This window comes from Martes martes (assembly GCF_963455335.1).
Source record: "Martes martes genome assembly, chromosome: 1".
Lineage (NCBI taxonomy): Eukaryota > Metazoa > Chordata > Mammalia > Carnivora > Mustelidae > Martes > Martes martes.
Window position 1 is genome coordinate 187,043,736 of NC_137888.1, and position 25,149 is coordinate 187,068,884.

The following is a 25,149-nucleotide window of genomic DNA, read 5'->3' on the forward strand; positions in this document are numbered from 1 at the left end:
CATCATTGCTAAACTACTGATTTTCTTAGCATTTCATTTCCTTTCCTCCAAGCCATCATCAATATGGCCTTTGATGGTGTGGTTATCTTATTACAGAGTCATTTCCTTTAGACTGATTAGCACTTGGCAGCTTTTCAGATAGTTTATTAGACACTGCAGAGAAACCTCAAATTATCAAGCTTTCAGCTGTGACCCAGATTACTGGGTTTTATCCATACCTCCTTATGGAGTCTTTAATCTCTATGTTAAGTACATAGCTTTTTCCTAATCCAGAAGATTCCAGTAGTTCTGTTAGCTGAGTATTTGCTTCTTGGGCCAGGCTCTAGTTCTTAATCTGTTTCTTGGCTTTCTACCACCAGTATGCTTCTTTATACATAATGGTCTTTCGGTAAATATCTATTGAAGAAATCCTTTGAAATCTGAGGAGGGGGGTGACAATGGCAGTCTAGTACTTAACACAGCTACTTAGTGACATACTTTCATCATCTATCCATTCATTCATTCATTCATTCATTCAATGGATGTTTGAGACACCTGCTGTGCGCTAGACATGGCATGTCAGATGCTGGGGTAAGTCCTAAACTTTCCTAATTTGTCACAGAATGGATCCTGGCTCCTGACTACCTTCCCGTTGCTCACTAAACACACATCCCAATGACTTTATAGGTGTTACCCTACTTAGAGTATTGTATTTGTTTCCATTGCATCACTGTGTAACTAATTACTGCAACTGTGGTGGCTAGAGAGAATACCCATTTATTATCTCACAGTTTTTGTAGGTCAGAAGCCCAGGCAAGATTTAGCTGGGTTGTTTGCTGGGGACTCAGAGACTTGAATTATGGTTCTGACTGGTCTTGTTCTCATCTGTAGGGTCAACAGGTGAGGATCTGCTTCCAATATCCTTCTTGTTGTTGGCACGACTCACATCCTTGCAGTTGTAGGATTCCTCAAAGTCAGCAACAGAGAGACAGGATGTCTCTGGTGCTTCAAGTCTCAGATTTCTAGACCATTTTTTAAAGATTTTATTTATTTGAGACAGAGAGTGCATGAGGGTAGGGAGGGCCAGAGGGAGAAGAAGCAGCAGACTCCCGGCTAAACAGGGAGCCTGACATGGGGCTTGGTCCCAAGGTTCCAGGATCATGACCTGCACCAAAGACAGCCGCTTAACTGAAGGACCACCCCTGTGCCCTTAGACCCTCTTTTAAAAGGATTATCGGGAATTATGGGGGGAGATGGTTGACTGGCTTAGCGGGTGGAGCGTATCACTCTTGATCTCGAGGTCAGGAGTTTGAGTGCCGTGTTGGGTTACTTTAAATAAACTTAGAGATTACTTTAAATAAAAAAAATTAATGAAATAAAATGTCCTATTAAAAAAATTAAAAGTTCATCTGAGTAAATTAGGTCCACCCAGGATAATCACTCTTTTCTTTTAAAGTCAATTGACTAACAACTTTAATCACATCTGTAAAATCTCTTCACTCTTATTATGTGCTATTGATTAGAAGAAAGTTACGGTTCTACCCACATTCAAGGGGAAGAGATTATAATAGGATGTGACTCACTGGGTTGTCATCCTAGGGTTTCTGCCACAAGTGTTCTTCCCCCATCTCAGGGTTCTTCATATGAGGGACTCCTTCAAGTATCAATTTAAATTAATCTTTTTTAAAGAGACTTTCCCCTCATCGTTCTGCCTAAAATAGACTTTTCCTTGTTTTGTTTTTTTGTAACAGTGCCTTGTTTATTACCATCACAGAACTTCATACAATCTGAAATTACCTTGCATACTTACTCATTCTTTTACTATCAGACTATCTCTTCAAGAGCAAGGACTGTGTCCCTCGTATTCCCCACTATAGGGCCAACACTTGGCACAATGCTCGGCACAAAATAGATGTTCAACTAAATATTGACTAACTTATTGCAAAGACAAGGCATTTATGGCCTTCTGGGGCTTAAATGCTCACATTCCATAAAGGTGTGTCATTGGTCTTTTTTTCTGATTCGGCCAAGCGCAGCAATGGAACGGGCATTGCGATCTGAGATCTGAATCCACTAATACTAATCCACTAAGAGCCTCTTTTATAGTGGGGATTTCCCCTGAGCTTCACAGTACATCTCCAGCCATGAACTGGCCCTATGGTCACATTCAACTTGTCTCTCCCATCACAGGATTGAAGGAAGAAGGGCATAAATTAAATCTTGTCTTTGCAGAGTCATACAACGCTTCTAACCATCATTAGTTATTTGATGGGCTGCTGGTTTTCAGTTGATTTGCTTGCTAGTTGTACTTTAATTTCAGCATTCCTGGGATACGGAAGGGAGTCAAGATGTGTATACCACATGAACATGTTCTACTCTTGTTTGTAGGGGCGAAATGAGAGGGCATTAAAGATGTAAGAGACACAAAGACAGATGCCAATGTTTAATTTCCCAGAGCAACAGCTTTTCCAGAGGAATGATTTGTCATGATGGGGTCATCAGAAAATCCTTACTTCTCTGTCAGTTCTTCCTAGAACGCATGGCAGATATTTCTATCTACCTGCACCTGCTGTTATTGAGAGACTAACTGCTATGGAAAGTTGAAATTGAGAGTGACTATCTTACCTCTGAGGAACAGGGCAGTAGGGATGGAGGCAGCCTTCAAAACTGCCCTAGACATTTCAGAAGCCTTTTCCTTTAGTTGCCAAAATAGTGTCATAAATATGCTCTTTTCTTCAAACTCTTCTCATAAGCATTGAACCACAAAACTGTAATCACAGGTGTTAAAGAGGTGTACTCTCAGAAAAAGACATACAGAAATAGTATCTTCAGGGCACCTGGGTGGCTCAATTTAGTTGAGTGTCTGACTCTTGGTTTTGGCTTAGGTCATGGGACGGAGACTTGCATTGGGCTCTACGCTCCATGGGGAGTCTGTTTGAGATTATCTTCCTCTTCCTCTCCCTTTCCTGCTCTTTCTCTCTCAAATAAATAAAAAATACCTAAGAAAAAATGAAATAGTATGTTCTGCTTTTCCACTTCTCACTGAATGGTGGAAGCTGTCATAAACCATCTAACACAGCTTTGCAAATAAAGATATTTTACAATCCTTCTGACATGTTTCACCAACCCAGACTCCCCCTGGTAATGATCTGATTTTACTTTCTTCCAGCATGTATCCATTCCTTCTTTGGTGGCTCAGACCTACAGTTAACAGAAACATGGGTAATAGAGTATAGTGCATGGATTAAAGTTTGTTAACCCTTTGGGTTTTAATCCTTTCTGAAAATATTCATAAAATACCTAGTTCTCTTTCCTGCCCAGCTAGTGAGTGATTCTGTGTCAGGAAATGATCTATCTTCTGACCTCCAGTTTGAGCGGTATTAAGGCCTACCAAATATGAAGCATTTACTATGTGCCAGGCACTAAGCTTAGTACTTTACATATATTATCATATTTAATCCTCATAATAAGCCTATAAACGAGATATTTTTACCCACATTTTAATAAGGAGCCTAAAAAAAGAGAGGGAGAAGTTAAACGAGATTTCCAAGGTCAAACAGGCAGTCAGCAGCAAAATCTGGAGTTTTACTCAAAGTTGTATGATCCCAAAATAAGCTTTTTAACTCATTGCTGAAAATAGTTGTGATTTTCCACTGATACAGAAGGCTCTGGAGAGTACGTAGAAGTTTTTGATCTGTCCATACTCTAGAAAGATAAGTATGCATGTATCTTATTAAAACTCTTAAGAGTGTCTTTTTGTTTAGGCTGCTCTTTTTTCCCCCCTAAAATTTGTTAGAGGAAAAGAAAGGTCAGCGAAGGACTTGATTCTGTGTATTTGCTAATTACGAGTGCAGTGGGTGTGTCTTTATTCAACGGAGATGGATTAGGTTTATATTTACTTCTCTCATTTAGGTTTGATCATATCAATACAGTTGTTTCCTGATCTAATTTTTGAAAACATAGTTAAAGCCCCATAGTGTTCAGAAGATGGTTAAGGACAGAAAAAGCTTGTTTTTCTCATCTTGCCCTTGCTAGCGTGCAAGCCAGCCAATTGGATGACTTGTCAAAGTGACTGCCTTATGTTTCATAGCATAAGTACCTTCTTGTCAGGGCCCAGGGACCCTAGTTTTAAAACAAAGGTGCTCTCTGGAGAAGGAACACCCACAAAAGCATGCATGAATATTCAAATGACAAAGGTTTTAAATGAAGAGTTAAACCAGGGTTTGGTAAATATTTTAGGCTTTGTGGGCCCTGCAGCTTGTGATGCAATTATTTAATTCTGTCACTGTAGCAAAAGCAGTCACAGAAATATGCAAAAGATTGGGCCTCATTGTCTGTGTTCCAATAAAACTTTATTTACAAAAGCAGGCAGCTGGCAGATTTGACCCAAAGGCTGCAGTATGTCAATCCCTGAAGTTAAATATATCATATCCTAACAGAAAGAATTCTTTACTTTCCCCAAAGTTGCACTTATGTCAAATTAATCAAGCTATACCTTAAAAATTTGCACTTTAAAAGATGTAGGCCTCATAAAATATGCTTCAGAATAAACGTTATGCCTTACAAAATAAAACAGAGAAAACATTTTAAAAAGAGAGAGGAGAAAGAAAAAACAAAAAAAATCTTATAAATAAGAGCTTTACAGATTTGAATTTTGAATGTGATATATGATATGAACTCGGGAGAAAAGAGCTCTGTACAAAAATAACAAATTGGGGCACCTGGGTGGCTCAGTGGATTACAGCCTCTGCCTTCGGCTCAGGTCATGATCTCAGGATCCTGGGATCAAGCCCCACATTGGGCTCTCTGCTCAGCAGGGAGCCTGCTTCCTCCTCTCTCTCTCTCTCTCTCTGCCTACTTGTGGTCTGTCAAATAAATAAAAATCTTTTTTAAAAAAATAACAAATTAATAAGACACTTAAAATGGAGATTATTTCTCATTGACTTTAATTTGGCTCCTTCTAGGTTTTCAGGTTTAGCAAATTATCAAATCCAAAGTAAAAACCTTAGGCTTATCTCTCAGGCAAGTTTTCTGAAATTCTGAAGTGTCCATGGACGCTCTTCTGGCAGCATTGCCTTTGTTACATTTCTATGTAACTAATCTATGTGGCTAATTAAATTCCATCATGAAGCGTGGTTTCAATCATTTTCTGTCCAATACCAGCATCTTTGTTTGTGTAGAGATGCGTGACCCCCAACCATGTGGAAATGCATGCAGAATAATGAGTTAGACTGAAGTGTTCTCATTTTTGTTTTATGAAAGTTAATTGGAAGTGTGACTTTAATCTTTGTCACCAAAACCCGATTAACCTATCGCCTGTTTTGCATTTGCAATAAAGAATTCATTTCACCATATATTTGTTTTTAGACTATTAAGAAACGTAAGAGAGAAACAGTCTGAGAATTGTAGGCTAAAACAGACAGTCTTACACTAGAGATACACACATGTCCTCCATCATGTGTGAACACAGCAAAGGAGATCAGATGAGCTGTGTGACCTTGGGCAATTTCTTACCTTCCCTGAGACTCAGTTTCCTCACTTCCTGCCTTTCCTGACTCTGCCAGGAGGAGTTGTTGTCTCCCTTCTCCCTTCTAGATGGCTTCTGCAGGACACTGTGGTCACTGGAACACTCGACCGCACTACAGTCATCCTCTTCTTCAGTACCACGCATATTGTCTCCCTCTAGAAGCTGTGAGCCTCTGGGGACTGTGAAGTGCATCGTTGTTTCCTTAGCACCTAGGCCACCGTTCGCCCTGCAGGATATCTCAAAAGAGAATGAGTGAATGCTGTATTATCTATTTATTGCTGCGTAACGTACTACCCCAAAACTGTGGCATGAAACCACACACACGTAGTATCTCTTAGTTCCTGAAGGTCAGGAAATGGCGTAGCTTAGCTGGTTTCTCTGTCCCAGGCTCTCTCAAAGGCTACAGTCAAGTTATTAGCTGGAGCCACCATCCTCCCAACTAGGGCTGGCTCTGCTTCCAGACTCTCTCAGTGGTTGTTGGAAGGATTCAGCTCCTTGTGGGCTGTTGGACGGAGCCTTCAGTTTCTTGCCATGTGGTTCTTTCCAACATGGCAGCTTGTACCAACAAGAGAGAGAGTCTGCTAAGAAAACAGGAGTCATAATCTTTATCATTTAATCATGGAAGGGACATACCATGGCTCTGCTGTTACTGGATTTGTTAGGATCAAGGCACTAAGTCCAGACCTAATTAAAGGGGACAGATTACACAAGGGTATAAATACCAAGGTAGGGATCCCTGGAGACCATGTCAGAAGCTGCCTACCACCAACATCTACTTCACAAAACGACCTGCAAGTCCAGAATGAGGCAGTGTCTACGAAAGATACAACACGCTTGCTGTTTACTCCTCCTAGATTGTTCTTTCCTGTAAAACATAACTTTCTCCACATCCTTCTCATCCTCAAGTTTCCGTTTAAATGCCACCACCTCCGTGGGGCCTTCACTGAGTATTATAGCATGGTCCCTAAGCCCTTCATCCAGCAGCTTATCTATTTCATTTCAAGCACAAATTACCATCCACCATTATTTTATTTGCTTGTTTTCAGTCTCCTCTGCTAGAAAGCAGGCTCCATGAGGGCAGGAACCCAGCCTGTCCTATTCTCTCCTCTCCCGGATTCAATAAATATGCATTGAAGAAATTATACTGCTACATCCCTTTGGAATTCATTTGTGTTGTAAAATTAGTACCAGTTGGAGTCCTCATGCTTGTAATAGCTTTTGGAGGTTTAGAATCAGAACAAAGCTGGTCTCAGGGTAGGGGGTTCTTTATTGTGCTGAAATCTGAGAGCAAAGCAAATCAACTTTGTGGTACAAGTTATGACTAAACTGCAATGACAAGGTTGGATTTCCTAAATGGGGGAGGTAAGACAATAGTGACGCATTGTCATACAAACGATAGTAATATTTGTGCTTCGTTGTTGTCACCTCTCTTCCCCGCTCTGGCCCCTGCCCCAGCATTAAGGGCTGCATTTTCCAGTGCTATAACAGCCGCTAGTTATTAAGTAATAACTTAATGCCTGGCTTGGTCCTAAAAATTTTGCATGCGTCCTTCCCAGTTCTCATCACAACTTTTATACAGGACACTAAAGTGCAAATAAGTTGAAAATAAAAAACTGAGAGCAACCAGAATTTGAAGGCCAAGCTGATTCCACCATGAGTGTATTCACTAGCACTCACCAGGCCCTCTTCCCACCCCCTCCATCAATATATACAAAAAAGACTAAAGATTTGGGAGTGAGCAGGTGGCCTGGTTTTATTGGCCCAGTTATGCCCCTAGTCTTGTTACCTTGGACACTTCATTTTTAAACTTCTATCAAATACGGTCGTCAGTCTTCTTGAAGGAGGCTTATTAGAATTTCAGCTCAGGCCTTGCCCCAAGGTGTCAGACTGTCTAAAGCCGGAACTCAAATTGACATCCCATACTTACATCAAAGACTCCTTCTTTTCCAAGTTCTTTAACTGGTATGTTTAACAAAATAGTATATGGATTTTGATGTAATTTTGCCAGAAGATATCAGGAAAGTTATAATTCAGTGGCAGCTTACAATGGAAGAACAGAAAGGGGCTCCTCAGGAAAAAGATGGCTTGTTTTTCCTGCAGTATCTGGATTTCAGGTTTGTGCCCCAGGGTACACTTTCCAGAGGTGGACTGTGGGATACTCATGGCAAAATGCTTATTGCTGTTAACGTAGCTCAGTGTCCCAGGTAAGCAAGCATAGTGAGAAATGAGCATGGACATTATGGTGTGCGCATGGGCATTATGGACACATTCTCTGATGACAGGTAGTGGGATCTGGGGGAGAGGGGGTTTAAGATGGTGACGAGTCTGAGGGGCCAAGTGAAGCCCAGTATTAGACCAGAGTTCTATTGACATTTTCAGCTAGGTAATTTGTTCTCATGTGGGTTGCCTTGAGCATTGTAGGATGTTTAGAAATACCCCCAGCCTCTACTCACTAAATGCCGGTAGCACACACACCCTTCCGTTTGTGACAACCTAAATGGCCCCAGACATTTCTAAATGTCCCAAGGGGATGGGTCACAAAATCACCACCAACTGAAAACCACTGGACCATCAGTAAGGTTGTGGTATGGTCAGGATTGTCTAGATAGGATATAGCAACAACCCCAACATCTCAGTGGCTAAAATAAGCAAGAGTTTGTTTCTTGCACATGCAATGTGACCATTGTGGGGTGACGGAAGGATTCTAGACCTCAGTTACTCAGAGATTCAGATGAATGGAACAACCAATATTTCCAACCTTTCATGAATTGCCATGTAAGAAGGAATAAGAGTACTCTGGAAAGTCTAGAACCAGTATTTAAGTGCTTTGTCCCAGGGACTATACATCACTTTCTCTCAGAACCCGTTGGGCAGAACTGGACTCACCAACCCCAGGGAGACCAGGTAGTGTAGCCTTACCATGGGCCCAACAGAGAGAACTGGAAATATTTGGTTAATAGCATTTAAGACCATGACAGGTGCTAAAGAGGTCTCTCCCTTGTTGACACAGAATGAGAAAGTGTTAAGGCAGAATATATAGGGTTGCTCAGTACTTTGGGAAAAAACAACAAGACCAGCAACAAGAGTAACACTGTTGTAATAATACCTACAATTTCAGTTGAGCTCATTATATGTCAGATCATTTAATTCTCGCACAGCAACCCAATGAGGAAAGTACTTCTTTTCATTTTAGAGACTATGAAACCAAGACACAGAATGTTTAAGTGACTTGTCTAGAATCACACAGCTAGTGAGTTATAGAACTGAGATTTGATCCAAGGTCTCTCTGAATTAAAGACTAAGCACCTTATTTTAAAAAATCAATCTGACTGGTGTGCAGATCACTTCCTCTCACTATTGGGATGAATGAGAAAGTTGTCTCTCCTGTATACCCTGCTCTGTACCTTTGAGGTTTAAGTTTGAGGCATGATAGAGATGTGTTTGCAAACTCATTCCATCCTTCCATTCCCTAACAATTTACTTCATGAATCCCACCATTCCTAGAGCATTTGGAAGAGTGCCTTCAGTCACTCCATCATGGGCTGATCATGCTCAGAGAAATAAATAGAATGTTTCTGGCCTTTCAGAGATAACACCGAGCTCCACATCATTTGTTACTAAGAAAACAGGCTCCTGCACTAGAGTAAGGTGACTACTTGAGGATGCTTTGACCACTCCACTTGAGGCAAGCCCAGATACACCTAGTGTTTCTGCATCTCAGATGCTAAGGCCAGGGGGTTAATTACAAAAGCAAGCAACAATAAAAATAACTAACATTTATGCTGGGGATTGTTATTAGAATGTATTATCTCATGCAGATGAATACCATTAATATCACTATTTTAGGGGTGAGAAATGAAGCTGGGAGAAGCTAACTAGCCAAGGTCACCAAGCAGGTCTTTGGAGGGATTCCAGATTTGGCTCCAGATTTCAAGGATGTATCCAATCTAGCGGTTACATGAAGTTGCTTAACATTTTAAACATACACATACATCTCTTTCTAGTGACTTCTGTGCCCTTGAGTCAAATTTATAGTATTTATTTCCAAGAGAAAGGGGACTATAAGGCAGGGGATTTTTTTCACTTTTCTTCTTCCCTTGGTTCAAGAGGTTACCTGAGAATTATTGAGTGTGTCATGTCTCAAAACAGTCAAGCTTGCCCAAGCAGCCTTCAGAATGAGAAAACTCAGCCATTTACTCAAGATATTATCACTGAGAGAATCTTTGAATTTGGATATGAAACGACACTGTGCTCACAGTTGTCTTCAGCTCAAACTCCAGTTTTTAAAGCCATAGTTAAGGGGGCTGTTGAGGATCTTTGGTAATAATAATTGTTAAAGGAGTAGGATATAGCAGGAACAGAGAAAGCCGAGATGTGGCTCTTAGTATCTTCCAGAGAATTTAAATGAATTTATTTAAGGAAAAAGTGAGATGAGTGTTAGATTTTAGAAAGACTTCCCTAATTAAGTTCGAAACAGATTGTTAAAGGTAATAAGGAGCATCTAACATCTCCCTCCCTGCCCAAGTCTTAGAAGAGTCCAATCCATGCCTGATGGAAATAGACAGTATGATAGGGAAAAAAAAAAAAAAAAGGAAAAAAAATGTTGCACACAGACCCCTCTGGGTTTGAATTGGCACTCATTTCTTTTAATAGACACCTAGGAGTGGAATTGGATCCTGTGACAGATATAGAAATATAGATGTTTATCTTTGGTAGATATTGCCAAACCATTTGCCGATGTGGTTTTACCAATAAATGCTGCTACCAGCAACGTAAGCGAATTTGGGTACTCCACATTTTCACCCACAAATAGGTCTTACCTATGTTATCTTAAAGCAATAACTCTTTTTTTTGTTTCAAGTTTTTATTTAAATTCTAGTTAGTTAACATATAGGGCAAAATTGGTTTCAGGTGTAGAATTTACTGGTTCATCACTTAAATATAACACCCAGGGCTCATCACAAGTGCCCTCCTTAATCCCCATCACCCATCTAGCCCATCCCCCACCCACATGCCTTCATCACCCTCAGTTTGTTCTCTATAGTTAAAGGTCTCTTATGGTTTACTTTCCTTTTTTTCCTTACCCCTGTGTTCATCTATTATTGCTCTTAAATTCCATATCTGAGTGAAATCACATGGTATTTGTTTTTCTCTGACTGACTTATTTCACTTGGCATAATACACTCTAGCTCTATCCACATCAATGCAAGTGGCAAGATTTCATTCTTCTTGATGACGAATTAATATTTCATTGTATATATATATCACAAGTTCTTCATCCATTCATCAGTTGGTGGACATTTAGGCTTTTTCCATAGTTTAGCTATTGTGGACATTACTGTTGTAAACATTGGGGTACATGTGCCCCTTCAAAGCAAAGATTTTTCAAACAGAATTGTCTATAAAAACCTGTATAATGCCACATAAGTTACCTATATGATTACCAATACCAGACAGAGCTATGAACAGAGCAGGAACTAACTCTCCTATGAGTGTTTTTTGTGATCTTACCGTGCCATTAAGAAAGAGAGGGGCGCCTGGAGGGCTCAGTCGGTTAAGTGTCTGCCTTCAGCTCAGGTCATGATCCCAGGGTCCTCGGATCGACCCCCATGTAAGGCTCCATGCCCAGCAAGAGCCTGCTTCTCCTTTGCCTCCCCGACCCCCACCCTGGCTTATGCTCTCTCCCTCGCTCACTTTTTCTCAAATAAACAAAATCTTTAAAAAAAAATTTTTTTTTGTTTGAGCATTTATTTTTCCATCAGTAGGAAAAATATAAAGGAAGCAGAAGGGTTAATTACTTTCAGAAAATATTGTTACTTTTTTTTTTTTTTGCCAGAATCCTGTATTATCTATCATTAGCCATTGATCAATACACTTAATGGTTCACTGGCAAATATTGCCCATAACTAGAAATGAACAATCTTGGATCCCTGCAATTAAAAGTCAAGCAAATTAGCTTCTCCATAGAGTCTATCTCATGTCATAAGATAATTCTATGTCTCCTCCTGCGAGGGCTGGACTGACGTTTCTGGCCAGCAGTAGGCAGTACCCTGTCCCCTGATACTTTTGGCTAAGGCCTGTTCTGCTGAAAACCTCAGGATAATTTTTATTTAATCTGGGGGTTATGACTCTTTCATTTTATCAGGAACCAGAGTTTTATTTCAAATCTGAATATAGGAAAGTTTCAGTTTGGGGAAAGAGGTATAAATACACTAGTCACACTGTAACGCACTGTGAAAGAAATTTGTGTAACTACTCTTCCAACTAAATGAATTCCAAAGCTCTTCTGTGAAGCCAAAGTGAACATTTCTTTCGCTGCCCCCCTGCCAGGATGGATCTGTGCCAGGCCAGAGGTACCAGCAATAGCTGCAGACGGTCACCTGTCCAGCAACTTCTCTCTCCTCCATCCTTCAGTTATCCAAGGACAGAGTTTGAAAATATCCACACGGCTCTGCCCTCAGCCTGCTTCTGTCCTCTATCCATTCCTTCTCTGCCTTTTGTGAGTGTGGCATTCTTCAGGAGAGATGTTACCCTCTCGTGGACATGGGGAGCGGTGATCATGTGTCCTAGTCGGGCAGTGACTGTGAAGTGAGATTGCGTCTGCCGTGGCTGCCAACGTTCCGATGGCCTGTCTTGGTGAGGGTGACACCTCTAGGGCATGGTTTTAGGAGCAAGGCCAGTGTCCTGTCTTAGCAGCCCGTCTAAACGTAATCATGGAGCCTCACACAGAGGAAGAATAACGCCACACATGCCGGTGCTTCCTATATGCCAGCCAAGAACCAGCTGTGGGGCGCAGACAAGCCATTTCACTTCTCTGTTTCCCCAAGTGTGTTTCACCTTACCTGAGGGTAGTGGTTGAGGGGCTGTCAGAGAGTTTTCAGCAGGGCCGAGGCGTGGTAAGATTTGCCTGTTAGGAAGATGTCTTCTGAGGCTTCATAGAGAGGACTGATGAAAGAGAAATCAGAGTCAGGGAAGTAAGTTGGGGGGTGGTGGCCACGTGCGGGCCCTCGCACTGGTGACTCTTCATGGCGGGGTTTTCACCGAGCCCTTGAGAAACAAGGAAGGTGAAACCTCTGTGTGTGTGTGTCTGTGTGTGTCTGTGTGTGTGTGTCTGTGTTATACATGTGGCCATGTATGTGAGAATTCCAAATGTCTGGCTGTACCTTCTTGAGATGTCTTGTTATTCAGAGACGACTGCCTTTCTATGTTTTCAGTGTGAAAAAGCCTCCTGTTTATTATAGGACATGTAGTATCATAGTAGATGGTAGGGATTTTTCTATTTCCTTACCAGACAAAATAAAAACATGCCTCAGTTTGTTTTAAAATTATTATTTCATGGGGCACAAAATCCCCAAACCTGGGAACTGCTGACTTAGACACCCTTGCGGCAGTGCCCAGGTGAGAGCTGATGAGTTCGTAGGGAGAGGAGGGAAGCAGGTGTCAGAGTGAACGCGATGAGCCAGCAGACATATGGACAGGGGAAAATCAAGGGGGAGGGAGTAAAGGAAAGAGTAGTCTCCAAAGACTCCATGCTTTCTCCCTGGTTCTGGATGAAGCCAAGGTAGTGAGGATTGACCTCAAGTCCTGCCCCATTGTTTTCACTTCTATTTCACGCCATTCCACAGCAGCTCTGAGTAGCCACTCTGACACGTACGACATGGTTAAGTGCATGCAGAGAGCGTGAGCTCCCATCTCAGAGCACCAGAAGTGCAGGATCTTTTGGACACAGCAGGACTCCAGTGAGGCCACCTGACCGGTGACACCCTCTACTCCATGCCCTTCTTCTGCCCTGGCCGAGACACCTGGTCCCCAGGAGAAGGCTCTCCAAAGCCCTCGGTGAGTTCTGCATGTCTCTGACACCATGGCTACCACAGAGCCTCATAGACAGAACCTGCAGAGGCAGGAAAGGGCACTGCCAGGGCCAGAGAGCTGCCAGGCTCCAAGCAGCAGGCTTCTCACATTTTAAGCAGCATATGCAAATTAAGTTAGCAAGGGTTCCACTTCATCTCCTGAGCCGCTCAGCCACCCTCCCCAATAATTCCCAAGCCAAACTGACCCAGTTTGAAATTAAAATCAGGTTTATTTTTAGAGGGATATATTTTTCCCTTGCCTCAGTCTCGGTGGATGCTTTATCTGTTTGGCCTGATAAACATCCAAGTACATTATCCCTAGGCCCACTGAGTCCTTCTGACAGCCACTTGATAGATAAAAGGCATGGTAGCATCTAGCTCATGTATATTCAGATGGCAGAGGCCAGCCCCACACCCAGTGCCCACATTGCCAAAGGAGGCAGTGTACACTTAGGACCTTTCCCTCCACCTTTCTGCCAGTCTTAAAGTTGGCATTAAAGTCCTTTGAACTGCAAAAACCTTAGAGTTTAAGGTGACTTAGAGCCTGGTCACACTCGAGTTCAGCAGAATCTACTGGCATTCATTGGAGACCTGTAACATCTTCTCTTGATAAAAATCTAGTCAGTATGAATTGCCTCTTTGCAGCCAGGTCCAGGAACATCTTTCATGCCAGCTGAAGGCTCTGTACTTTTCCTTTGTAGCACTTTCCACAAGGAATTATTCATAGGATTGTGCAGTTAACATTTGGCTCTTTTCTGAAAGCTGTAAGCTCCCCGAAGTGTCCAGCCACCTCTGATTTTCCGTCACCGTCTCTGGAGCCGAGCACTATGCTAAGTCCTCAGCAAATGACTGAAATAGGCTGCCAGACCAGTGGTTCTCAGTTGGGGGCAGTGTTGGCACCTGTCCTGGATACAGTCTTGGTTCAGCTGGGGCAGAGGTACGTACTATCAGGATCTGGTAGTGTCTAAGGCCATGATGCTGCCAAATGTCCCACAGGGCACAGGACAAGCCCCCACAACAAAAAATTACTCAGCTTCAAATGTGAGTAATGTGACTAATGCTGAGGCTGAGAAACCTGTGTTGGTTTAATCCATTCATGTGTTATTATGCCTGAGCTGGGCAGGCCTGAGCAGACTTGCACACTCACGTGTTCTCTCTCTCTCCCTCTCTGTCTCTCAAATAACACGTGGATTTTGGAGTAAGGCAGAATGAGACTCCACCTCTCATGAACAAGCTGCCTTTTTACAATTTACTTGACCTCCCTGAGCCTAATTTCTGCATCAGTAAACTGGAAGTAAAAATATTGCCTCCCTTATATCATTTTTGTGAGCTTGACATCACTCTTATAAAGTTTATAGGACTATATCTGACATATGGTAACTTTTCAATAAATGTCCATCATTGTTGTTTTCATTACATTGTTACAAAAGTAACAATGTATTGTTATTTTTTAAGCAAGGAAGTTTGGTTTCATCCCTTATATCAGTTAGGATAAGCTACATTGTGCTGCAGTAACAGGCATCCCCAAATCTCCAGGGTTTATATCTCTTTTATATTATGTATCCACCTTAGGAGCTCTGTTCATAGTAATTACTCAGTGACCCAAGCTTATGGTACAGCCCCAATTTCAAATGATGTTCCCACTGTGCCAGAGTAAAAGGAAATTCTAGGCGATCTTGCACCAACAAAAAAAGGCTCTAATTTGGAAGGGACACAGCACCTGTGCTCACAATTCATTGGACAGAAACTAGTCACATAACACTACTCAATAACCAGAAGTTATAGGAAGTTGACTCCTACCATGTTAGCTTAGGGAGGGAGATGGACACGCTTTGCTAACAGAACAAATGACCACCGCAGTCAGACCTCTAGCACAATGGTAGGATGAACTTTTTCCTTTGGCAATGGCCACATTTTTCAGCATGTGTGTGTTCCAAGAATGCACATCACTCTTCTTTACAGAGTACCCAATTATTTATATTTACAGATATAATGGTAAGCAAAAACAGATTAAATTCCTGTACCAGTATACTTTATGCATGTACCTTTAGGGGAGACCAAAATTAATTTAAAGATCTTGCTAGTGAATTTATACTTATAAAAACTCTGAAAGAAAGGAACAGAGCTCTTGGGGGAATCTGATATAGATTCAGGAGGCCAGAAGTAGCTTTTCTTTTCTTTCTTTTTTTTTTTTTTTAATTTATTTGACAGACAAAGACCACAAGTACGCAGAGAGGCAGGCAGAGAGAGAGAGGGAATCAGGCTTCCCACTGAGCAGAAAGCCTGATGCTGGGATCATGACCTGAGCCGAAGGCAGAGGCTTTAACCCACTGAGCCACCCAGGCACCCAGGAAGTAGCTTTTCTTAACTGGTGTTTAAGTTTGGTACATAGAGGATGAGTAGGCATTCAACAAGTGAGGTAGAGAGGGAGGGAGGAAAATTTAGGACAGAGGGAAAAGTACTCAGGCAAAGGCCCTGAGGCAGGAGAGGGATAAAATTATGAGGGTTTGAAAGGTACACGTGGCTAGAGCTGGGCAAAGGAGCCCATGTGACTGGAAAGGCAGGCAAGTACGAGGCCATGCAGATCCCAGGTGAGGCCTGATCTGTATCTGCTTCTTTATCTCCACTGTGAGCTGAAAACTTTGGAGGACTTAATGCAAAGGACTGACATCTGAGCACCGATGGCATGTCCATGAACTCTGAACTTACAAAGGAGTCCTTGTGTTTAGAAGTTTCCTGATTCCTTTCCCTCACTAGAAATGTTCTGAAATCATAGGCCTGTACCTGTACCTGCAGCATTTTAAAGCAAATACTGTGAGCCTCTCTCCAAACCTGAATCCCATAGCCATCTTCTGTACAACAAATGCGTCCCTTTCCCTTTGCATGCCTCAGGCTCAAGGAGGCCTCCCACAGACTCTGAGAAGGAAATGACATACCCACATGCAGCAGCCTAACTGCCTGCCAGGAACAAAACATTCCTGACATGACTGGCAATACACTCTTTTCTTCTGGAAATGTGGGCTGTGCTTGATCCTTCAGACCTGTAGGATTGGAATGTGCCACCCTCTTAACCTTGAGGATTGGACTTTCCAGTCTCCCGCCAAAACCAGTTTGACTCACTGAGCCCACTTTAGTCTCATATCTTTCTCTTTAGATGGATGCAAAGAAGTGAGCAGCAGTTACTCAACTGGGAAGCATCCAGGATTCCCAAACTATTGTTTTAGCTGTCATGCTTATCCTAGAGGAGAGAAATAGCCTGGATGTTGCCTGTTAGATTTGGACAGAAAAACAGCCAGCCATCTGGTCATTTCCCATTGGGTTGAAACATAGAGCTTATGGAAACTCAGTAAGGGTGGAAACTGTATAGCCTTTGCATGCTCAGAAAAAGTTTCTGGTTTATAGTGGGCCCTCAAACATCTAAATGCATGGATTTTCAAAAAATGCATCGGGCGCCTGGGTGGCTCAGTGGGTTAGGGCCTCTGCCTTCGGCTCAGGTCATGATCTCAGGGTCCTGAGATCGAGTCCCGCATCGGGCTCTCTGCTCCGCAGGGAGCCTGCTTCCCCCCTTCTCTCTCTCCCTGCTGCTCTGCCTACTTCTGATCTCTTTCTGTCAAATAAAATCTTTAAAAAAAAAAAACTTGACAAAAAATGCATCAATTAATTTATTTATATGGCTATCATTTATTGAGCACCTACAACGAGCCACAGACTATACTGGATACTGGCAATGTGACAGATGCAAACAGGACAGATGAGTTCTCAGTTCTATGGAGCTTTGATTCTGGTAAGAGAAAACAGACAAGCAAGTAAATAATTAAGGTAATTGCAGATGTTAGTAAGTGTTATGAGTAAAATAAGATGGGATAGGTTATCAAGGAGGGAAGGAGCATTTTCTTTAGCTAGAGTGGCCAAGAGAAAAATCACTTTAAGAGGGGATATTTGGTATAAGACATAAATAATGAAAGGGAGGCAGCTATGAGCTAGATGGAGCCAAGTCTCTGGACAGAGGGAATAGCAAGGGGAAAATGAGTATGGGGTGGTGTAGGAGCATGGAGGACAGGGAGGACAATGGTAAGAAATGAAGTCAGAGAGGTAGGCAAGGTCCAGATCTTATAGGGTCTAGTAGTCCATGACAGTAAGTTTGGGTTGTGTCCTACCTACAACAGGACACCACTGGTAAATTTTAAGCATGGTAGTAATAAGAGTTCGTTTATGCCTTGAGATGATCACTCTGGCTTTTTGTGGAAACTGGGCTGGAGAGTGAGGTAAAGAAGCATGGACATGGGGAGACCAGGTAGGAATCTGGGCAGTGGTCAAGTGACCGATGATGGAGGTCTGGAGATACCGAGAAGCTGTCAGATTCAACAGAGAGTAGAGACATGGAATCTATAAGAATTACTGCTAGACGAATACAGACTATGAGGGAAAAGAGGAAATATGGAAAATCCCCAGGCTTTTAAATATGCGCAGTGAGATGGATGTAACTTTCAAACATGAGAAAAGAGCAAGTTTGAGGGTAGAAGGAACCAAGATTTTTTTCTTTGGTGCAGGTTAGTTTTGATACTTCTTTTAGCGATCTAAGTGGCCATATGTAAGAGGCATGCAGATACATATGGAGCGCAGAGCTGGAGATGGAATTGGGGTATTCAGTTGTATGATAAATGCCAAGTCCCACAGGACGAAGTTGCGTCCTTACCAGAACATTTGACATTTCTTTGTTCCCTCATTTAACAAATAATGTGTTTGTTACAACATGTGAGATTCTGTGCTGAGCTATATAAGAGATCCAATCTCATCTTGATTTGTAATGAGCAAGTAATACAACTCTTCACTGATTGTTTTCCCTGTCTAGTTTTTGGTGTGATGGGCTCATTGAAAGAGAGGCAAATGAATTGGAGATACTGGCATACAGGAGAAGAAAAACACAAAATCAATCAGTTCTAGTATACAGACTTGCTAGAGCTATTGCTGCAAGAGTAAATTGCTCTGCCACTGAGAAGTTTTAAAACATTTGGAAATTGAAGAGCTGGCTTAGATCTCTACCATGTGGATGTCTCTAGGTTTTTAATTAGCTCTGAGTTGTCTTGAGTTGGTATTATGAGCCATTAACATTTCTAGGATCTACATTTGTAAGAACAGATTAGAAAAAAGAGTCATTTCGGAAGCACCTGGGTGCCTCACTCAGTCAAACATCTTGACTCTTGATTTCAGCTCAGGTCAAGATCTCGGTGGTGAGACTGAGCCCCATGTCAGTCTCCATGGTCAGTGGGGAGTTTACTTGGGTTTCTCTCTCTCCTTCTCCCTCTGCTCCACACCCCCCAACACTCTCTTTCTCTCTCTCAAATAAATAAATAAATAAATAAATAAATAAATAAATAAATAAATCTTTTTTAAAAAGGAATCATTTGGAACATGAACACTAGATTTTCAAGACTGTGTGATGCTTTGTCTCCAAAATATCCACTAATTCAGCGAAAAACTCTATGAAGCTACATGGTAGAGGTTAGTTAGTCAAAGCAAACAGAAAATAGGGAACCAATATACTTGTCAGCTAACTGCTCTGATAACCCATAAGTCCAATGTGAAAAATAAAGATTGTGTTATCTCTCTGCCCCTAACTCTGTCATTTTTAAAGGTTTGGTTTTGATACAGACAGGTAATAGAAAATAGCAGTGAAGTCTTGGCGTTTGGGTGACAGTTGCTCATGTAACGCCACCTGTAGAAAATGGCCAAGTGCTTTGATCTATCAGACTATACAGCAAGCAGATAATACAGAATGTTCGGAATTTGCATAAAGGTCTGAGTTCACATTTTAAAAAACTCTCATTCAGAGACCTAGACTCCAAGATTTTTGTTTTTTTTCCAGAAATTTTCCTACCATTCTCTACTGGATCTAGATTTACAATAATATAAATTGAAATGTTGTACCACATATTACAACTTGTTTTCTTATCTATAAACAAGTGATAATGTGAATTTGCATATTATGATATAATGTTAAATGCTATGCTGAATTTTAAGTTACTAAGCAGAATGCTTTAATATTTCATTTTATAAGACCTTAAATATCTTCATATAGCATCTATCATATTTAATATGCATGTGCTAATATGTGGGAAAGATTCCTAAAGTTTAGCTAAAAAGTCTTTTACTGTAATACAGTGGGGGTATGTTGTCTTTTGTAACTGAAGTGAATGTAATATAATGCTTCCTTCCCATATATACTAAATCCCTTCTGCTTACAGTATTCTACCAAGAAAAAATAAGCACCCCCCAAAATAACAAAAACATACTAGGCATTCAGTGAACATTGAATGAACAAACACCTCAGAATTTTTGTTATATATTAGTAATAATTGTAACGGGAGTGCTTAATACTTGCCAAGTTTTTGTCAAAAAACTATTGCAGGAACGAGGCTAACTATTTTATTGCGATTATCAATGTAATGTTCACAAAAAATCCTGTGAGGTGTGCTTTCTCATTATCTTGATTTTAAAGTTGAGAAAACTTAAAATAGAGATATGGAAGGAACTTGTCTAAGGCCCAGTTACGGAGTAGAAATGACACTCATACAAAGGTCATTCAAAGCCTACTAAGTATTATAGACGTTGGTTAATAAAAAAAAAAGATTAATCGCTATGATGGGAATCTACTGTATATACAAACAGTATATGTACTGTGTATGGAGAATTTAAAGAATAATAATAAAATAAATGCCTATACCTAGCTTAAGAAACACAGTAATTTTAATTTAAACTTTTACTATGGGAAATCTCTCTCAAGTGCTCAAGTGGAAAGAACAGACTGATGAGCCCCCACGTAGCTGTTCTTCAGCTTTTATCTCCTCTTGCCCCCTGACTGGTGATCATTCTTGTTCCATCGTCATCCCTGCTGACACCCTTGACCTCAGATTATTTTGAAACAAGTCTCAAGTTATCATCTCTCTTTATTTCGGTACATATATTTATTTTTTAAAAAGATTTTATTTACTTATTTGACAAATACAGATCACAAGTAGGCAGGGAGGCAAGCAGAGAGAGGAGGAAGCAGGCTCCCCGCTGAGCAGAGAGTCCAATGCCGGGCTCGATCCCAGGACCCTGGGACCATGACCTGAGCTGAAGGCAGAGGCTTTAACCCACTGAGCCACCCAGGTGCCCCTCAGTACATATATTTAAAAGATAGGAGCTCTTTAAAAAATAATTACTTTAGCCACAGCACCATTATCATACTTTAAACAAATTTACAAATTTTTCTTAACACGTAATATCACCTGTGGTTACATTTCCCTGTGTGTGTGTGTGTGTGTGTGTGTACATAAATTTGTTTTATAGTTTATTCAAATCGCTATGCGAATGAGGCCCATGTGTGGTGATTGGGTACTGTACCTCTCCAGCCTCTTTTTAATCTGTAAGTAGAAACTTTACTGTTTTAAGTGAAAGTTTTGCTGACCCCAGGAAAAGTGAATGTCCTACATGGCAGGAAATTTTGCATCAGCAAAAACTTAAAATAGCAAGACTGTTGTGCTCTTGGGCATTTTCTCTTAAGGACCATAAGCCTAATCATGTCTTATTTATATCTGGAAATTTTGCCAAATACTGGGGGATTAAAATTTTTATTTATTTTTATTACCCATCTAATTGGTTTCTTTGAACCATCTGATATTCTGCAGGCAGGCTTCTCCTATTGGTCTTAGAAATCTCTTACTTTGACAGAGCAATCCTCTCCACCCCTACTTCCTCCCCTTGCCATTGGGACCACAGCCCTGCAGCGGTTAGCTCTCCCTTCTGGCTTCCTTTCACCACAGTTAAACCACAATTTCAAAGCTGTAACTGGAAGGGCAGAGCCTCCCTTGTTAGGGCCCCAAAATTGGCCTAATGGGGATTCTAGTTCCCCAAACGATCTCTAAAAAATTAGGAATTTTTGCGGTATTAGGTAGCAAAAATGAGAAAGTTGAACAACTGATTAACCATGATACATAGCTATTTAATGCTGTATATACAATTCCTTCATTATTAAAAAAAAAGCTTTTAAAACTGAACTACTTTGTAACAGAGAAATTAAAAGAAACTTACAAAGTGTACTTGTTTGCTTGCTTGCTTTTCCTCTCTACCAACTAACTGTGACTTTGGTTACATATCAGTGTTTTAAGAGCTTTTTGATATAAGTATACAAAAATACAGATTCAAAGGGATACCTGCACCCTGATGTTTATAGCAGCATTATCAACAATAACCAAACTGTGGAAAGAACCCCAGTGTCCCTCAACTGAAAATAAAGAAGCTGTGGAGTGTGTGTGTGTGTGTGTGTGTGTGTGTGTATGCATGTGTATAAATGTGTGTCTATACATATATGGGGCTAAATGGGCCATAGGTATTAAGGAAGGCACTTGTTACAATGAGCACTGGGATGTATATGTAAGTGATGAATCACTAAATTCTATTCCTGAAACCAATATTACACTATATGTTAACTAACTAGAATTTAAATAAAAATTTGGAGGAAAAAAAGAGCTTTTTGGTATAGAATAGGTTTTTGGTATTTCCTAGCTCCTTAACTTACTAGTTGGATAAGCCTCATTACTTCATCCATACAATGGGAATAAAAACATATAGATAATCTGATCGATTTACCAAAGGCAAAGATATTGGAAGGATATGAAGAAGTCAGAGAATTTAAAAAAAAAAAAAAAGAAAGAAAGAAAAGGTGAAAACTAGATTCAGAAAAAGCAGTCAGCTCAGTGGCTACAGGAACTAATGAAACCCCATCCCACCCCCTCCAGTTCACAATCCCTGAGATGGATCATCTCTAACAAGAAAGATTCCAAGTCCCTAGAGAGTCATAATGGCCTTGGTTGGGTCACAGTATCCCTCCTCCTTAATTGCCAGGTCCCACCATGACTAAAAGCAGTGAGGAAGAGGAATGCCCTGAAGGAAACTGTTGTCCTTTGCCAGGAGAAAGAGAATTGCTCTGGACCATAGGAACACAACAAAACGACCAAACAGCTGCCTGTCATTTTTCTCAGAGTTTTAATAAGGATTACATATAAAATTCCCAGTGTCTGGCGCTTGGTGAAAGCTCAATAAATGGTAGCCAGTGTTTTGTTATTATAGTATAAAGGAGAAAATGAGCAACAGTTCAGTCATGATGGAAGGCTATACAGTCATTAGCAATTCCTTCACTGTGAGAAATCCTGACATAATTCTGCAATGCTCAGAACTGGCCAAGTTTTACGTGGGCTCATTTGCATCCATTAACTTTATGACCTTGAGTCTTAACCTTTCTGATCCATTCTGATCCATTGTACAAAATGGTGGTGATAATCCTGAGTTATGTCCAGGAACTGCTGCAGAGCATAATTTCTGACCAGTCGTCAAGGACTCCGGGGAAGAGAGAGGGGGCCAGACACCTCCAGTGGAGTCAGAAGAATCGAGGCATTTTACATGGAACTGAGTGTACATGTTTTTTTGGGGTTTTTTAAGTGTCTTTTATTTATGATCCTGCCTCATTCCAAAAGGGTTTTTGGCTGCTCCTATTTTATATCAGTAGCGATGACCAATCAAGTTGAGGGTACAAGCTGGTGAAATGAAATTCAAGGGTGAGCAAGAAGCCTTCATCTTTAATTCATCATCTGAGAAACATGTCTGTAACCCAAACAGGAAAATGAGCCAACGACATAAACACTGAGTAAATACAAATACACAATAAGCATATGAAAAAAGTCTCAGTAATCAGAGAAAAGCATATTTGATAGCAGGGTCAGACTTTTCAGCTACCATACTGATAACAATGAAAAATAAAGTCTGCCAGTAGCTGGTGTTGGTGGGGATGCAAGGGACTGGTACCTCACTACCTTACTGTTAAGAATGTAAATTGGCACAGCCTTTCTGGAAGACAAATAAGATGGTATCTGTTAAAATTAAATCATAAAGCACCATTTGGTCCAATAATCTCCTTTCCAGTAATCCACCTTACAGAATATTCCTATATGAGATCAAATAAATATGTACATGAATATGCATTGTTTTTAGTGGCTAAAATTAGAAACCAGCAAAATGCCATGATTTGAGGAATTGTTTCAAGTTCTGATATAACCATACAATCAAAATTTTTTGCAGTCACTAAAGAATGACATGGATCTATCTTCTGAAATGGAAAGATGTCCAAAATGCATTTTGTTTTTTTAAGTTTTTTGGGGGGTTATTAAATAAGCACATTTATTTAAAGTTTTGTTTGGTTGGTTTGTTTTTGTTTTTGTTTTTGTTTTTTTTTTGACAGACAGAGATCACAAGTAGGCAGAGAGGCAGGCAAGGAGAGGAGGAAGCAGGCTCCCCGCTAAGCAGAGAGCCCAATGCGGGGCTCAATCCCAGGACCCTGGGATCATGACCTGAGCTGCAGGCAGAGGCTTTAACCCACTAAGCCACCCAGGCGCCCCCCAAAATGCATTTTAAAGTGCAGATACTAGGTTGCAGAAAATGGATAGATCCATTTTGTAAATATATGCTTTTAGATATTTTAGAAGGACTGAAAAGCTTCTGCTCAGGAATATGTTGGTCTTTTTTTTTTTTTTTTAAGGTTTTATTTATTTGAGAAAGGGAAATAGAGAGCAGGAGCATGGGGAGAGGGGCAGAGGGAGAGGTAGAAGCAGACTCCCTGCTGAGCAGGGAACCCAATGCCGGGCTCGATCACAGAACCCTGAGATAATGACCTACTCGAAGACAGACACTTAACCAACTGAGCCACCCAGGCATTCCATATGTTGGTCTTTTAAGTTACTGTTGAGCAGCCAGTATAGGGCTAGTGGGGTCACAAAAGAAAATAAGACTGAATTCCTTGGTCTTGGGCTTTAATAAATCATAGTAGGAGAAAATGATAGGCATGCATGTAGTTATCAGAATATAAAGCAACAGTATGAATACATACTAAAATATACAGTCAATCCTGGGCAAACCTGGTGCAAAACCAAGAGAACAATTAGGTCATTCCAAGGTGCAAAGACTGTTGGCATGGGGGGAAACCTGGAATACAATCCCACTGACCAACTGGGTGACCCAGGACAGTCACTTCAGCTCTCCTTATCTCAGCTTCCTAGTAGGTGACATTGCTGAGGTGGCCAAGGTGATTAGCTAATTGCTTCTGATTCAGAAAATCAGGGTAGGACAGGATTTGAAACTGTCACATAGGGGATTTACGGAGACTTGGTGGGGTGCTATAAATTGCATTTGGGAGGTCCACAAACTCAACTGGGGAAAAAAATTATATCTTTATTATTAGTAGCCTTTACCTGTAACTTAGCATTTCATTCACTTAAGAAAAAAAAAAACTATAATAATATTAACAGATACTTTCATATTGTCTCCATAGCTGCTACAGATACCTTGAAATAGTGTTTACACTGATCACTACACCAAAATTACAATAGATACTAGATTTGTTCCTAGATCTTGTTATTTAATGGGTTATTAAATAAGCACATTTATTTAAAGTGATGCTTAAAATTGTTTTTATATCTGCATTGACATAACTGCTTGTCTTTGTAATCCTACAACTTTTTTTCCTTTTCTGTTTCTTATTTTTTAAATTTTAATCGCAGTATCATTAACGTATGGTGTTAAATTAGTTGCAGCTGTACAATATAGTGACTCAACAATTATAAACATTACTCAGTGTTTATGAAGATAAGTATACTCTTGATCCCCTTCATCTGTTGCACCTATCCCCCACCCACTTTACCTCTGCTAACCATCTGTTCTCTATAGGTAGGAGTCTGATTTTTGGTTTGTCCATTTATTTTT

The 25,149-nt window shown here is 40.7% G+C and overlaps 1 protein-coding gene across 1 annotated transcript in view; it reads left to right on the forward strand.

Annotated features, from left to right (window-relative positions):
* The window catches only part of CADPS (calcium dependent secretion activator), a gene marked incomplete at its 5' end in the record, with an annotated part of 471,496 nt that overhangs the window by 138,395 nt on the left and 307,952 nt on the right, over positions 1-25,149 (forward strand). The gene's annotated exons all lie outside the window — the stretch shown is intronic.